The 13,312-nt window shown below is 42.3% G+C and overlaps 1 protein-coding gene and 1 long non-coding RNA gene across 5 annotated transcripts in view; one reads left to right on the top strand and one right to left on the bottom strand.

The window, feature by feature from the left end:
• The window catches only part of ATP10D (ATPase phospholipid transporting 10D (putative)), a 54,348-nt gene extending 52,256 nt beyond the window's left edge, over positions 1-2,092 (bottom strand). For 2 of the 4 annotated variants that reach the window (XM_063336954.1, XM_063336956.1), the window contains exons 1-2: positions 1,988-2,073; positions 1,416-1,496 (exon numbers count right to left, since the gene is read on the bottom strand). The gene's annotated coding sequence lies outside the window, so the exon portion shown is untranslated. Of the gene's footprint in view, positions 1-1,415; positions 1,497-1,987 lie in introns of all 4 variants that reach the window. The other 2 variants (XM_063336955.1, XM_063336957.1) reach the window with 2 other exon arrangements.
• An 83-nt stretch (positions 2,093-2,175) lies between these two features.
• LOC134516601 (uncharacterized) lies at positions 2,176-12,217 on the top strand. Its single transcript, XR_010071376.1, has 3 exons — positions 2,176-2,540; positions 4,404-4,789; positions 9,943-12,217. It is a non-coding gene; the product is annotated as an uncharacterized LOC134516601 (long non-coding RNA).
• Positions 12,218-13,312: the final 1,095 nt, after the last annotated feature.

Here is a 13,312-nt window from a genome sequence, read left to right as displayed (position 1 = left end):
TGACAAAAATGACTCCTCTATAACCTTGGGAATACAATCAGATATTCATCATGGACCAATAAAACCTGTCTACTGTTTGGGGAGATTTTGACAGGAATAACCTGTGAATCCACTTTAACTACTACAGAGCTTCTGCAACACTACAAAACATGCCTCTTGAGAAGATACATCAGGCCTGAAAGAGAGAAGCGTCCTACAGCAATTCAAGGCTCAACTACAAAAATGCATCTTTAAAAGTTTTATTATTAAAAATGAAGACCAAAAGATATAGAAGCCTAGAAAGAAATGCAGGGGGTGAAGACGGCTCAAATTCTGACCCTAGTAAACTCAAAGCTATTTAAGATGCTAAAGTACCAGTGCCCTGAGTAGCTGAACTGATTTAAAAGCTAACACTGAAAGGAGCTGCTCGTGCTTCTCCTACTTCCTGCCCCTGGCTTTGTCCCCTCTTTCGTAATCGATCCGGTACTTACTGAACCTGGTTGAACTCACTGATCTGCAAGACCTTTTACTAACCCAAAGACAATAACATTATTGCATTTCCCGATGCAGTTTACAGCTGTGAAAGTACTCACGTTGGCACAGGGAAGAGGGACAGGAATGTCATATTAGAGTGTCTTTGAGTACTTACGTAGGGCACTCTGTCAGTCCTCATTTTGGTCTAGTTTTCATTAGTATATATCATCTGTGGCTATTGCCTTTGAAGTCCACCGAAGTGGCAATTAACAAAAGAAAGTGATCCTTGTCTGTCAGTCCTAGCTTTTGCTCCTGTAAATAGTAACTGACCACAGGCTAACTGTAAAGATTCAGTCTAAAATGACAGCTTCAGAACAGCTTTTAGAGCGTGCAAAGGAGTTAAGAGAATTAAATCCCACTCTGATCTTGGTGAAACCATTAGTGCCTCTCTGCTGCAATCATCACTTACAAAACCAGGGATAATGACAATTCTGTTATCTCTTGGTGATGATATGAAGACAAATATATTTTTAAATAAGAGCTTTCTCAATACTATGGTCATCAGTGAGATACGAATACCCTACAAGTATTATTTTAGTATGAAAATAATAGTAATTTTGATATTTAAAGTACATTTTTTTTTCAACAGCAGCTGTACTTCTGACAGAACAATAACTTCCTTTTAGGAACTCTGATTTTTCTTTCCCATCTTTGTGAACATTTTTTCACTTCTAAACCCGGTATTTATTATTGTGGCCTCATCCCGTAACCAACTGAGTGCACCGCGCACCCCTCCGTACTTTCCTGAAGCTTCAGGGATTTCCCTGGGACTCACATGGGCCTAAGTCCGCTTCCATGCCATAAATCTGTAAAGCACCTAAAAGCTTACACCCTTTCCCTCAATCACTGCCATGAACTATTAAAACAAAGCCTTTTGTTTCTGGAGTCAAGCTCTTAATTACCTTTTCTTTCTGGTCTGCCTCCAGAGCGGCTCAGTCGGTGAGATTAACGCCGGGAGGGGTGGCCTCCTGGCCCAGGGGACACTTAAAAGCATAATTTAAAGCAAATTTAAAAGCACCCTTTTCCACTGCACACCACGACCGCGGCTTTGCGGGGGAGGGGCGGAAGGGGGAGGCCGGTTCGTCCTCCCGAGCACTTGCCCGGACCAGACCCCTGCCGCCTCCACCACGGCGCCTCCCGCGTCCCACCGCGGGGTGGAAACCGGGACGGCTCGGGTGGGACGACCTTGCCTTTCCACGCCGAGAACCGGCCGCCTCACGCTCCCCTCAGCCTCAGGGAGCGGCGACCCCCGCCCGGGAGGCCTCCCCCGGTCGCCTCGCAGCGAGCCGGCAGCCCCGCTTCCCCGCCGGCTCGTTTGTCCCCAAGGCCGCACGGTGACACGGGTGGCTCCCGGGTTCCTCCCACAGCGGCTGCTTCCACCTTTCCCTCCCCTCAGGTCTGCGGAGCGGGAGCCCGGCACCGGTATCCTCCCGCCCCACCAAGCCGCGCACCCAGCCGCTGCCGGCGGCCTTACCGGCAGCACGGCGTACATCACCGCCTAATGGCCGCGACCCCCCGCCGCTCTCGCTCCCTCTCCGCCGCCGCTCCGCTCCGCCCCGCCGCTGCCGCCCGGCCCCGCCGCCGCCCCGGCCCGCCTCCGCCTCCCGCCCCCGGCGCCCTTCACCGCCCTCTGACTCTTCACCCTGCCCTTACCGCCCCTCTCCTCTCGCCTCCTTCCCGCTCTGGTCCTTCTCCCCCGGGGAGCGGCTGAGGCGGGACCGGAGGTGGGGAGCCTCCAGAAGCGGCCCCACCGCGCACCCCACGGCCTCGGGTGAGGGGCTGCTCGTTGCCGTGGGGGCCAGGCCTTTGGTTGCCGCCTGGGCAGGCGAGGGTGGGTACCCCCAAGCAAGCCCTTTCCCTCAGCCGGGGGCAAACCCAGCCCCAAGCCAGGCAAAGGGCTGTCCTGCCCAGGCGGCAGCAGCCGTGCACCCCTTTTTTTTTCTCCTGCCATGCTGAGTTTTCAAGGCGAAAAGCGAACAAAGTGGCTTTTACACTCTCCATCGACCGCAGCGCTTGCCCATCCAAAGGTTAGTTATCGTTAAATGCCTTTTTTTTTTTTTTCCTTCCTTCAGGCCTCAGGAGGTGGAGGCCGTGGCAGGAGCGATGCTGTGACAGAACCTGGCGCCCTTGACAGCTTGTCGGGGAAATTGATGTTGTTGATCTTTTGCCAGGACAGCGTGGCGCTGAAGGCAGCTCAGCCTGTCTAAACATCAAGTTTTCTAGCTGCTGAGCTGATCAAGGTTAGCAAACACTCTCTGCTGTTTTCTAGGAAGTAAGCCTCTAGCTATTGAGAAACTGCCCAAATTATTTCAAACAAATCACTGCCATCAGGAACCTCAGTGAGTTGTTTCATCAGCAGCCCTTTCTGAAGCCCCACACTTTTTGCTCTTACTGCCTTCCAGAGCACTCTTGAAGGCTGCCCCTTACCACCAAATCACACGGCCTTTTACGCAAAAGTGAGAGGATTCCTACTCCAAGACCATCTTCTGCTGAAAAAGGAAGAAAAAAAAAACAATAAAAAAAATATTTGCAGACCCCTTGGTCCCTATTGAAATGGACTGGAGGTAGCAGTACTTGCCCAGTATCAATGACGAATTCCTATCAGAGAGCCAGGAGGGCTGTGCTGAGCAGTGGTAGGTGGTTGTGGTCTCCTTCCCGTGTGCATGGCATCTTTTTCTTCCATTGTCCCACGTTTTGGCACACCCCGCATCCCTGACCACACACTGAAAACACTTTGGTTACGTTTCACTGAACGGCAGCTGGTGGTCTGTTCTTTGAAGGGCCCATATGGCTAGCAGGAATTTCAAAACATACTCGTATGTCAGATGGAATAAAAATACATCTATAGGAAGGAAGTCCATAATTGCTGCCTTGAAATTATGCAGGTTTATTCTTCTGGGCAGGAAAAGATAACCGAGTTCTTCCGTTTCCTTGGCAGGATCCACCGCCTTTGCTGGCTCTGGTGCTGTAGGAAAGAGGGTGCAACTCTGAGGAGGGCAGAGTGAGCTGCTGCAAGACACAAGGTGGTAGTAGGCCTGCCAGGAAACAGTTACTTTAATGTTGTTTAATTGTTTAACATACTGATTTATTGGAACTTTCAGGTTAGCACAGGTGTTTGGGAAAGAAGAGAACATCACAAAGCTTTTAACAAAATAGCCACCTCTTCCGCAATGGCATCAGAGCTGTAAATAACTAATATGCAGAGCCCCACATTTCCCATTCGTATTTTTTCATGCACATCAGTCCATTCTGTAAGCTTACGACTACAAAAGGCATCATTTTGTTTCCCTTGTTTGCCCAGCAATAACGATTGCCTCGATTAGGCCTGCACAACAGTGTGCTGCAAAAATACCTGACCAAACCATAACTGAGCTAGCTTGGCTGCCGGAAGGAGCATAGCTGCCTTAGTGCAGCACTCTGTGCAGTTTAATTAGATGTGTTGAAGCAGGGTGTATGAGCTGTTCAGAGACGTAGGTCTGATTGGACTGGCGCCTACCTTGTCCATTACACATACAGGTTTTCACTTTTATCCTTCTTTACTACTGTCCAGTTGTACAAATGGTCTTGATCTCAAGCATACAAAGCAACCATCCAGCTTGTCTGAAGTGTCATTAAACTGTCTTCTCCCAAGTATCCTATGGAAGAGTAACTACAAGTTACCAGAGATACTTCTTGATTGAGAAATCTCACTGATAGCTTTTCTGTGTTGAGGTAGTAACACTGCATGTCATCCACAGAGATATATCCCTTTTTTTCCAGAGAGGTCTGCAGGTGTCTTTCATATTAACTCCTGAATAGCCACATGAAAAGGGAAAACTTTGGGCATGTGAGAGCCATTGATGACTCCAGCACAGCTGGAGAGCTCTTTGGTCTTCTCTGTTCTTCAACAGCTCTGTTCCTGGCTGCAATAATTCTGCAAGTACGAGCATGAACGGCTTGTCCAGCTGTGCTTATATTGACACTGATTGGGGCATATGAAAGAGGAACTTACACGAGGGAACTGTCAACTAAACGTTCTGGCAGACTGAAAACTTTCCCACGAAGACCTGGAAGGAAGAGGGAAATTTGTCATAGCATGCTATCAAACATTTCCCGGAGCACCTCAAGTTAATGAAATGCTAAGGACCAGGGTATGATTTCCCAGGCATTCCAGTGCCAAATCCACATAAGTAGCAGTGCCGGTGGGGATTTGGGTTTGTGGATATAGATGGTTATCGTCACTGCAGCATGGATACTCCTGGACCAGCTTAGCAAGTACAAGGTGCATTCTTATCAGGTCAGTGGATATACCTGAGAGATCTGGTGTGTATTTATAGTATAAATAGTGACATACTATGACATACACTCTGCTTTAAATATCTTTGAAGATGCGGTAGCATATTAATCATAATTTATAGCCAGAAAGGGATTTGATTATCACCCAGTAATTTGATCACCTTTTTCCTCCTTAGCTCTGCAGTAAGCCCAAATAATTTAACTGCAGCAGAGATTTCAGAGAAAAAATGTAAATTTTAAATTACAATGAATTATTGTTTACAAGATCATTGGCTAAATGATGTATTTAGAGTCCTAACCCATGTTATATGTGAAAACCCAATATTTTGCCAGTGCAAATCGAAGCTGTCTGTTGTGCATATGCACTAAGGTAGTCTCTTACTACAACATCCTCAGATACGTTTCCTGACAGGACCCCAGCCTGCCTCAGTTTACAGGTTGATGGATGCACAGTGAATGAGACAGCTGTTTATCTGTTCTAGTCTGTGTGTGGCTATAACCTTTATTTACCGTACACTGTTTAAATCTGCATGGGTTTATTGATTTCCTCATGAGGAGATTGTGTTCATCACTGGAGTGAGCATTTTATAAATATTCATGAATTTTCCTTCACAGCTCCCTGTAAGACAAGAAGGTATTGCTATTTCCATGTAACAAATAAAAAATTGAAACAAAGAATAAACATCACAATATGAAATTGTTTGCTGGTGATTCTGAGACTACATGCTTAGTTTGAAAGACCTAAAATTTGTTTTTATATTTTTACAGTGCAAGATATATTCTGTGTATATGATGTACATTTTGCAAATCTTGAGAGAGGTAGAGTAGGTGTATAAATATTATCATGTGACCTTTCCTGAAAGGCACCTTCTGGCTCACGGAATCTATTCCCTTGTTATTGCAAGCATGCCATGTAATCTGGTTCATAAACTGACTGAGCTTTATCTTAAAAGTAGTTAGGTGGTTTGCTCCTATTACTGTATTAGAAAACTGTTCCAGAGTATGGTTGCTGTGAGGGTTAAGAATTATCTTCTAGCTTCTAAATTCAATCTTATACCCATTTGCTCTTACACTAGCAGTGACCACTGTTTTAACGATTTAAATAGTTCTTTTTGTTCCTGGTGTTTATCCATCCACCTTTGTTTTGCTAAAGTAAACCAGATAAGAATGAATTATATCAAACCCAATGAAGGCTAACTAAATTCTGAATGTAAGTGTCCAGCCAAAGGTGTAATGCTGTTTAACATATCCATTCAGCCCTTAGTTAATGTTGGATAATTTGCCATGACGTAGCTTGTGTAGACAAGTTTTAAGGGAGTAACTGACTGTAGTACTCATGCAATCCTCATGCTTTGCCTGTGGTTTTATACCATTATGTTTGGCCAACTGCAGAATGCCAGGAATTAGGAAGCTTGTGTTATATCCCAGTTCTGGAGGGCAGTCAGTATTAGCAGTTATTATTACTGACATAGCATTGACTGATATACCACTCACTGTGCTTTGGCCATCATGTGTATTAGGAGCTTTCATCCTGAAAGTCACGAAGATGATGGGACTTTTTGTTCTAGGGATTTTCATTCTGTTGCCCGTTCTGCAGAAAGTAACTGTCAACTGGAATTTAACATGGAATGTGAGAGAGTCTTTCACTTTTAAGGGGCTCTGAATTACCAGGACAAGCAGAAAATAATCTTAAATGAGATATTATCATCTTACTGCAGCTTCTAACGCGACAGGAATTTACCTCTTATCTTGGCATGAGTAATTTCTACAATAGGGAAGCTGAATTGATAATCTATAGTGAGACTCCAGCTTCTAACAATCCTGGTTCACTACCCTGCTGAACTAACGTGGGCCCAGTGAATAAGAAGAGACAAAACTGTAACTCTAAAGAAAAGGAACACCATCTAATGCTGCTAGTTCTAGGCTGATAGGAAAGTGCGTACGGTTGGAAAGTAGCACTAGCTGAATGGAATTTCACGCAGGCGGCTTGGATGCACTGGGATGAATTGCTTTATCCCTTCTTTTTCTGTTTACTGTGGTGTGGCAATTTCCCATGGCTAATCTTCAGCCTTATCTTATCTACAGCTGTAAACTTATTATTAGCTTGTTTACACTGCTACAGTTTTATTGTGCACCAGAACACTTTTGATATGCACTTATGATATGTATTTTCGTGCCTTCCTTTTCATTGTATGTATAAGCAAGTTATTTGACTTGCTGATTTTATCTAGTCCACAAAATAACCTTAATTCTGCATCTTTTTATCAAACCACTCTATCAGCTAATAAAATGAGCTGAATCAGTGATATCAAATGAACTATTTAGTAAATGTTGCTTTTTTCTCTCTCTTTGCATGTAGAAAGTTGTTGTCTGGGTGATAATTTTTCTCAAGCTTTTTTTTCTCTTCACTTTATTTACAGTTTTTTTAACACATCATTTCTGCTGAACAGATGACTCCAGCTTGCTAAACAAAATTTGTCAGGTTTTTAACATAGTTACTTATGGCACAACTACTATATCCAATTCTTGAACAAATAAAAATAATCTGATGTTTCTGATCCACATGGGTAGCCCAGTACATCACAGGTCCAAGATTAATTAGTGAAAAGCCATGACCCATAGTCAAGACAAAAGAGTTTTATTCTTTCACAAGTATTATAGGTCAAGTTCAAACTTATAAGAAAGTCTAGGGTTTACTTTTAACTAGTACTATATGTGACAATATTAGAACAACCGCTCTTTGCTATGGTTCTGTGTCATATAGTGCACTTTAGTTCACATATTAAAAAAAACATATCCTGTCTTCAAATTAACAATTTATATTTTCTCCTTATTTTCCTCCTATAAGCAGAGGAACTATTTAGGGAAAATTAACAAAATTGTAAATTTTCTATTTTAAGTCACTCAGGATTTCTTCTGACATATTCTCCAAACTCTGAAAGGAAAATTTCGTACTACATTCCGTACAGTGTCTTGTGGAAGAATGAGTAGACCGTGTCTACACAGTGCAAAGAGAAATTATCTGGAGAGCTCTTCTCCAGAATTTTCTCCACAGTAACTCTAAATAAAAGCAAATCTCATCTCAGTTACTTCACAGAAAATTAATAATATTTCTGCCTATGCAATAACATTAAACCATTGCATTGATGTGAGCAAAATGCGAATCAAAGCTATTGTCACCTGCATAATGAGATTCATTATTTCACTATAGCAAACCCTGTTTAAAAATTTTTTCCTGCCTTATAGAAGTCTTGCACTTGTGCATGAGCCAGAAAGTTCTCAGAGTTTTTCAGCTGTCTGGTAATGCTTTTAGGTAAATTAGAACATTTTTTATGTACCTAGAAAGAGAAATTATACATAAGCAAGCTGAGATACAATGGTTTTATTGGTATGACTCTCTTACTCATCAGTGACTAAGCCATGAGGAAATCATTTGCCGTTGCAAAGATGTACACAGTGTGCCACTGTTCTTTTTGTATCTTTGTTAATGTGAGACACTCTCATGCTGAAGAAAAAGGGGAATTTCAGCAATGTGATTCAAAGCAGAAGTTGTCCAAGGAGTCATGGAGGTCATGGGTCATGGAGGTTATACAACTGCAGTGACAGTGCGACAGTTAGCAAGGTTCGAAAAGTTGGTAACTATAAAGAAGTTGTGCAGGACTCTTACAACTGCTTCCCCAAATCTACTTTTCAAATTAATACATGAATATTTAGATAGCTTTGTGGGAAGATGTCACTTTCAAATTATTTTTTTTTCTGGCCTCCTTCTCCTTTGCGATGTATTTCTCTGTATTCCTCATGAGCACTGCATTTGCTGGTTTTGATATCATACTGCCATGTGTTTCCTAATAAAAAAGAATTTCTATAATTCTGGACATGCACCTGGCTTCCTGCCATGGTCGTATTTTTCCCCAAATCCAGAAGAACTGCTGGTTCTTATCAGATATTATTTAAAGTTAATAAACGTGGTGGTGTAAAGCCACAAACTTAATGGATTCCTACAACACCTATAGGAACAGGCAGGTATTACTTAATATTAGTAGCAATTCTGCAGGTGCAAGAAGATGAAGTGGGTAGGAAATAACATTGTGGCAGGGCTGGAATTTTTTCTTTATCCTAGTTCTGGGCAAAGTACGGTAGTCACACAGTCTGTCTCAGAAAAGAAAAACAATGGGAACAGATGTTAAATATCCTTCAAGGAAAGCTACATGTGTAAAGTTCCTGAGCTTGGATACAGGCATGCATAGATGGGATTTGTTCTTTAATAGGAGTCTAGGAACATCTTCAGCAATGTCTATTCAATTGCTATCCCTCATGGAAAAGAGAAAGGCAGAAGTAGGAGGTAGCTGTGAAAAGCTGCCCCTTATGTATTATTTAGAGACCCCAAAGAAGTCCTGGCATTCTGGCCAGCATGATGCACTGCCAAACTGGAGGCAGACTGACAAGGCTGAGAAAGACTTGTAAATCCCAAGGCCATTTGCCTTGGGAGTAAGTTTGCTGTATTTACCCTGGAAGGGATTTAATGATAAAAAAGCACTGCTGTGCTGTACTGGCAAAAGTGCTCTTAACATGGACATAGCTGTATCAACAAACTGCTTTTTCTTAGTCTATGAAAATTACCTTCTCTTTATTTGCCCTTGGTTGAAACAATCTCTGTCAGCAAAACCAGACTTTTGCCAGCGCAACTATTTGACCAACAGCTGTTTTCATTACCTTAAAATGTTATGTGATAAAAATAAAATCCATAGTGGCTATCATCTCAGAGTCATACAATATAGTCCATGAATTCCTTGTGTGGGTGAGAGGAGGTGTTATCTACTAGTGTGTTTATTATTTTAGGAATACTTTCTCCCTGCTGCCATTATGATGTGTTGTTGCAACTTGCTATGCAGCATATTCCAGTGTCTACTAATTGTTGTTTACTAATAGGGCTAAGAGTCACCATTACCTACCCACAGGGCATTTTCTTTTATCTTTTATGATGTCCAAAGAATTTTGAAAAGCATCAACACGCTTTTACCATTCATTATTAATATTAAAATCTGAAGGTTAGGCTTAGAGAAGGGGAAGAATATTTGGCTTGTGCTTTTACTGCATCTGCCCTAAAAGGGATTATTAATTTTCTGTTGTTGTTGTTGTCTTTTTACATTCCAGCCATTACAATCATTAGACCTGCACATGGTGAGTAAAATTCTAGTCCTGATGTGTACCTGGTATTCAATTCACCTAGAACTCTTAAGCATGAAAAAAGGGACATAGAAGAACAGAAATGGTAACGATAGATTTTTCCTTATAAAATGGTAGCAATAGGTCAGACAAAAATAAACTCTCTGCATGTTCTCTGAGCACAGGATAAGAAATAATTGGTCTGAATTGTAGGAAAGGAGAGTTAGGAGAATATTTATAGAGACTCTGAAGGCTCCTCCCTCTGCTGTCAAAGAAGCTTATGCAACGAATCGTGACTTGGGGACAGGAGAGGAAAGACAGAACAAGTCTGTGCCTGCCCAGCTGTGGACAGAAGATGGTGACCAGAAGATCCACCGGATGGATCACCAGAAGAGGGTGACTTCTGAGCATATGGTCCCAGTTACTGACTCCAGTTTTTCTTGAGTTATAAGCTGTTACTTTAGTGGGTATATGGCTCAAGCCAGCTACAGGCTCCTTAGCCTATACAGTAGGTCACTCTTGTGGTCTAAGCTATTCCCCTGTCTCTGTCCTGTAGAGTACTGGGTGTGATACCAGCTCCTGGCCCTTCCACTACCTCAGCCAGGCAGGTGTTGAGATGTATATAGTACAGATATTCAAAAACCCTATGATATTAACTTGCTTGATTTAGAATAATATATCCAAGATTTTTGCCATCTGGTAGTTCAAAGTATGCTCAGAGATTCTCCAGCAACAGCAGTTCCTCTCTGAAAATCTTGCCACGTAGCAGAGCTCTTTGAACAACCTCTTTAGTATGTTCTTGTCTGTGAAAGGCAGTACAGAGTTTGGTATACAAATTGTGTGTCTCTGAGGTGATGTTGAACCATGAGAATGTCCTTCACAGCTATTGCTAGACCTTCAGTGCAATCTGTTGGAAGGACAGAACTGCTACAGAAACCAACAAGAGGATTTTGAAATTTCAGAGTGCGAAGTGAAAACAAGAACATTTAAGGAAGTCCCTCATTGTTACATCTCTTTACTGGAAAGATGTAAAGAAGATAGAAACAAGTATAAAGCTATGGACATAGACTGTATCCACTGTGTATGACATATTGTACTCTTCGTGTCTCATAGAGTGAATACATGGACGTTGTATTTCCAGAACGGCACAGGAGGGAAGAGAACCAACACTTGTCATGGTTTTATGTGCTTAAATTTTACAAGTAATATTATTTAAGAAACTGCATTCTCATTCAGGAGAAACTGTGATTGTAGGTGATGCAAATAGCTGATAAAGTATGTTCTGCATGTCAGTGTCATGGTGTTCATCCAGCCTTACTTACTATGAACTTCATCAGCTGGTCAGAGCGTAAAAATTAAAGAGAGATACATTATTTTCAATCTCTTTCAGCTGTAGCATATCACTATGAGCATGTTTATGTGTAAGCTTCTATAAAAGCTTTCAAGATTCCTGGTTTAATAACTAAAGTGGTTCACTGATTGATATTCATGTGTCAAGCTGTAGTTTCAGAACCAGTTTCATCTGATCTAAGTGTGGGCTGCCAGAAGGGGTAGTTTTGTCTTCCCCCTCAGTCCCAACCACAAAGGTCTCTTCTGTCAGAAGCGGTGCTCTGTTCCAACCTGGCTGAAATCCAACCTGTGAAAAAAATAAATCGCTGCAAAAATAACAATTAGTTTTCAGCCATATCAGCTGTGGTTTCATCCTGCAGCCCCAGGCAGCCTAATGCTGGCATGAGGGATGGGGAGAGGAAGCAGAGCTGGCAACAGAGGCTAGGGGACCAGTGGGACCTCCTTTTTCCATGGCAACCTACATTTAGCTCAGCATAATCTGAACTGCAACCTCCTGTTTCCTCTGCACTTAAAAAACCCCTTTACTGCCCTCTCCGTGTTGGTAGAATACGCAGTTATCTATTTATATTGACGTACCACTTTAGTAGTTCCTTGTGGGACAGAGTTATACTGGTGCTCAGATGCTCTGCCCAACTGGGTATACTTGGAGGAATGTAAAACACCTTTATGCTACTATAATATTAAGAACCTATGATTATTAAAATATTTCCCAACGTTTTAATTATTGCCATTCTTCCAAACCAAGGGCAACAAAAGGATTAATTTTAAAATAGGTTTAACTACTGCAGTTCAGCTTGTGGGTTATCTGTACGAGCGAACAAAATCCTCTCAAAGTCAGCAGCAATGGAATATAATGCTGACTGTTCAGCATTATATGAATGCTGTTCACTCCACATGTCTCTCTCAGAAAGCCACTGCTTTTCTTGCTGTCCTGGAGTCTCTTTCTTGCCTACCTATGTACTGTTCTACAAGTTTCCCTCCCTGTCTCTGATTTTGTGGTTATTTGACAGCTTACCTTCAGAGGGGTGGGTGGGTTACTGCTGCTGTGGTACACAGAAGCATGAAAACCAGGTATTTTTAAGGCCTAAGACCTGATGGCGGATCAAAACAATGCAAGTCCAAACAAACTCGAACTTCCAAAGGTCGGCTTTGTTTGCCCTGATGTTTTGTAGTTGCAGATGGGCTCCCAAAGAGGGATTTAACTAACGCAGCTGTGGTTTCCTTGCGCGGTCTGGCTTTGCTCCTCATATGTCAGTAGGCTGAATCCAAAATATTATTTTAAACTACACATCTGTGAAAAGTGAAACTCTTTATTCTTCAGATCGGGGGAAAAAAAAAAAGCTGCTTTGAAACCATTCACTGAGATTGTGCCAGGCACAATACTGGTTCCCTATCCCCTTTTATGTGCTCCTGTCTTTCATGTGTTACATCTTTGCTCTCTTGCATTTGCCACTTGTTTGATCCCTTTCAGCTGAGTGGGACACTCACTACTTCTCTCCTTACTCCCTCTAAGTTATTTCTTTCCAAGTCTGGATCGCCTTCGTATTTCTCCAGTGTTGCCTCTGGACCTGTTTTGTTTGGAGCAGCAGCTCCCCCTGCTGCTGCGTTTTGTAGTGTGCAACATTGTGCAATTCAAAGAAACTGGATCGGTTTCCAGTTATCTAACAAAGCAAATTCCAGGGAAATAAATGAAATTATTATTGAAAATTATATAAAATCATTTTTTGTTTGCATTTGCAGTTATTCCTGAATTTAACAGCAGCTTCAAGATAAAACTGAATACATTTTGCAGAAGCCTTTATTAAAAATCTAATCTACTAGCAGTAGCAAACCCCGAGAGAACTTGTGTGCATCTAAAAGTTTAGTCAGCAAAACATGAAATCGGTTCTTCCCCATCTGTTTCTTCCCCAAAACTCCCACGCACTACACTGTTCCTACACGGCCACATACCCGTCTTTGGAGAAGACATGCTGCAAACTGACTTAACCAGCCTGGGTTTTTCCGTAGA

Source organism: Chroicocephalus ridibundus, chromosome 5 (genome assembly GCF_963924245.1).
Source record: "Chroicocephalus ridibundus chromosome 5, bChrRid1.1, whole genome shotgun sequence".
In the NCBI taxonomy this organism is placed as follows: Eukaryota; Metazoa; Chordata; class Aves; order Charadriiformes; family Laridae; genus Chroicocephalus; species Chroicocephalus ridibundus.
This window is presented reverse-complemented; position numbering and strand designations above follow the sequence as displayed.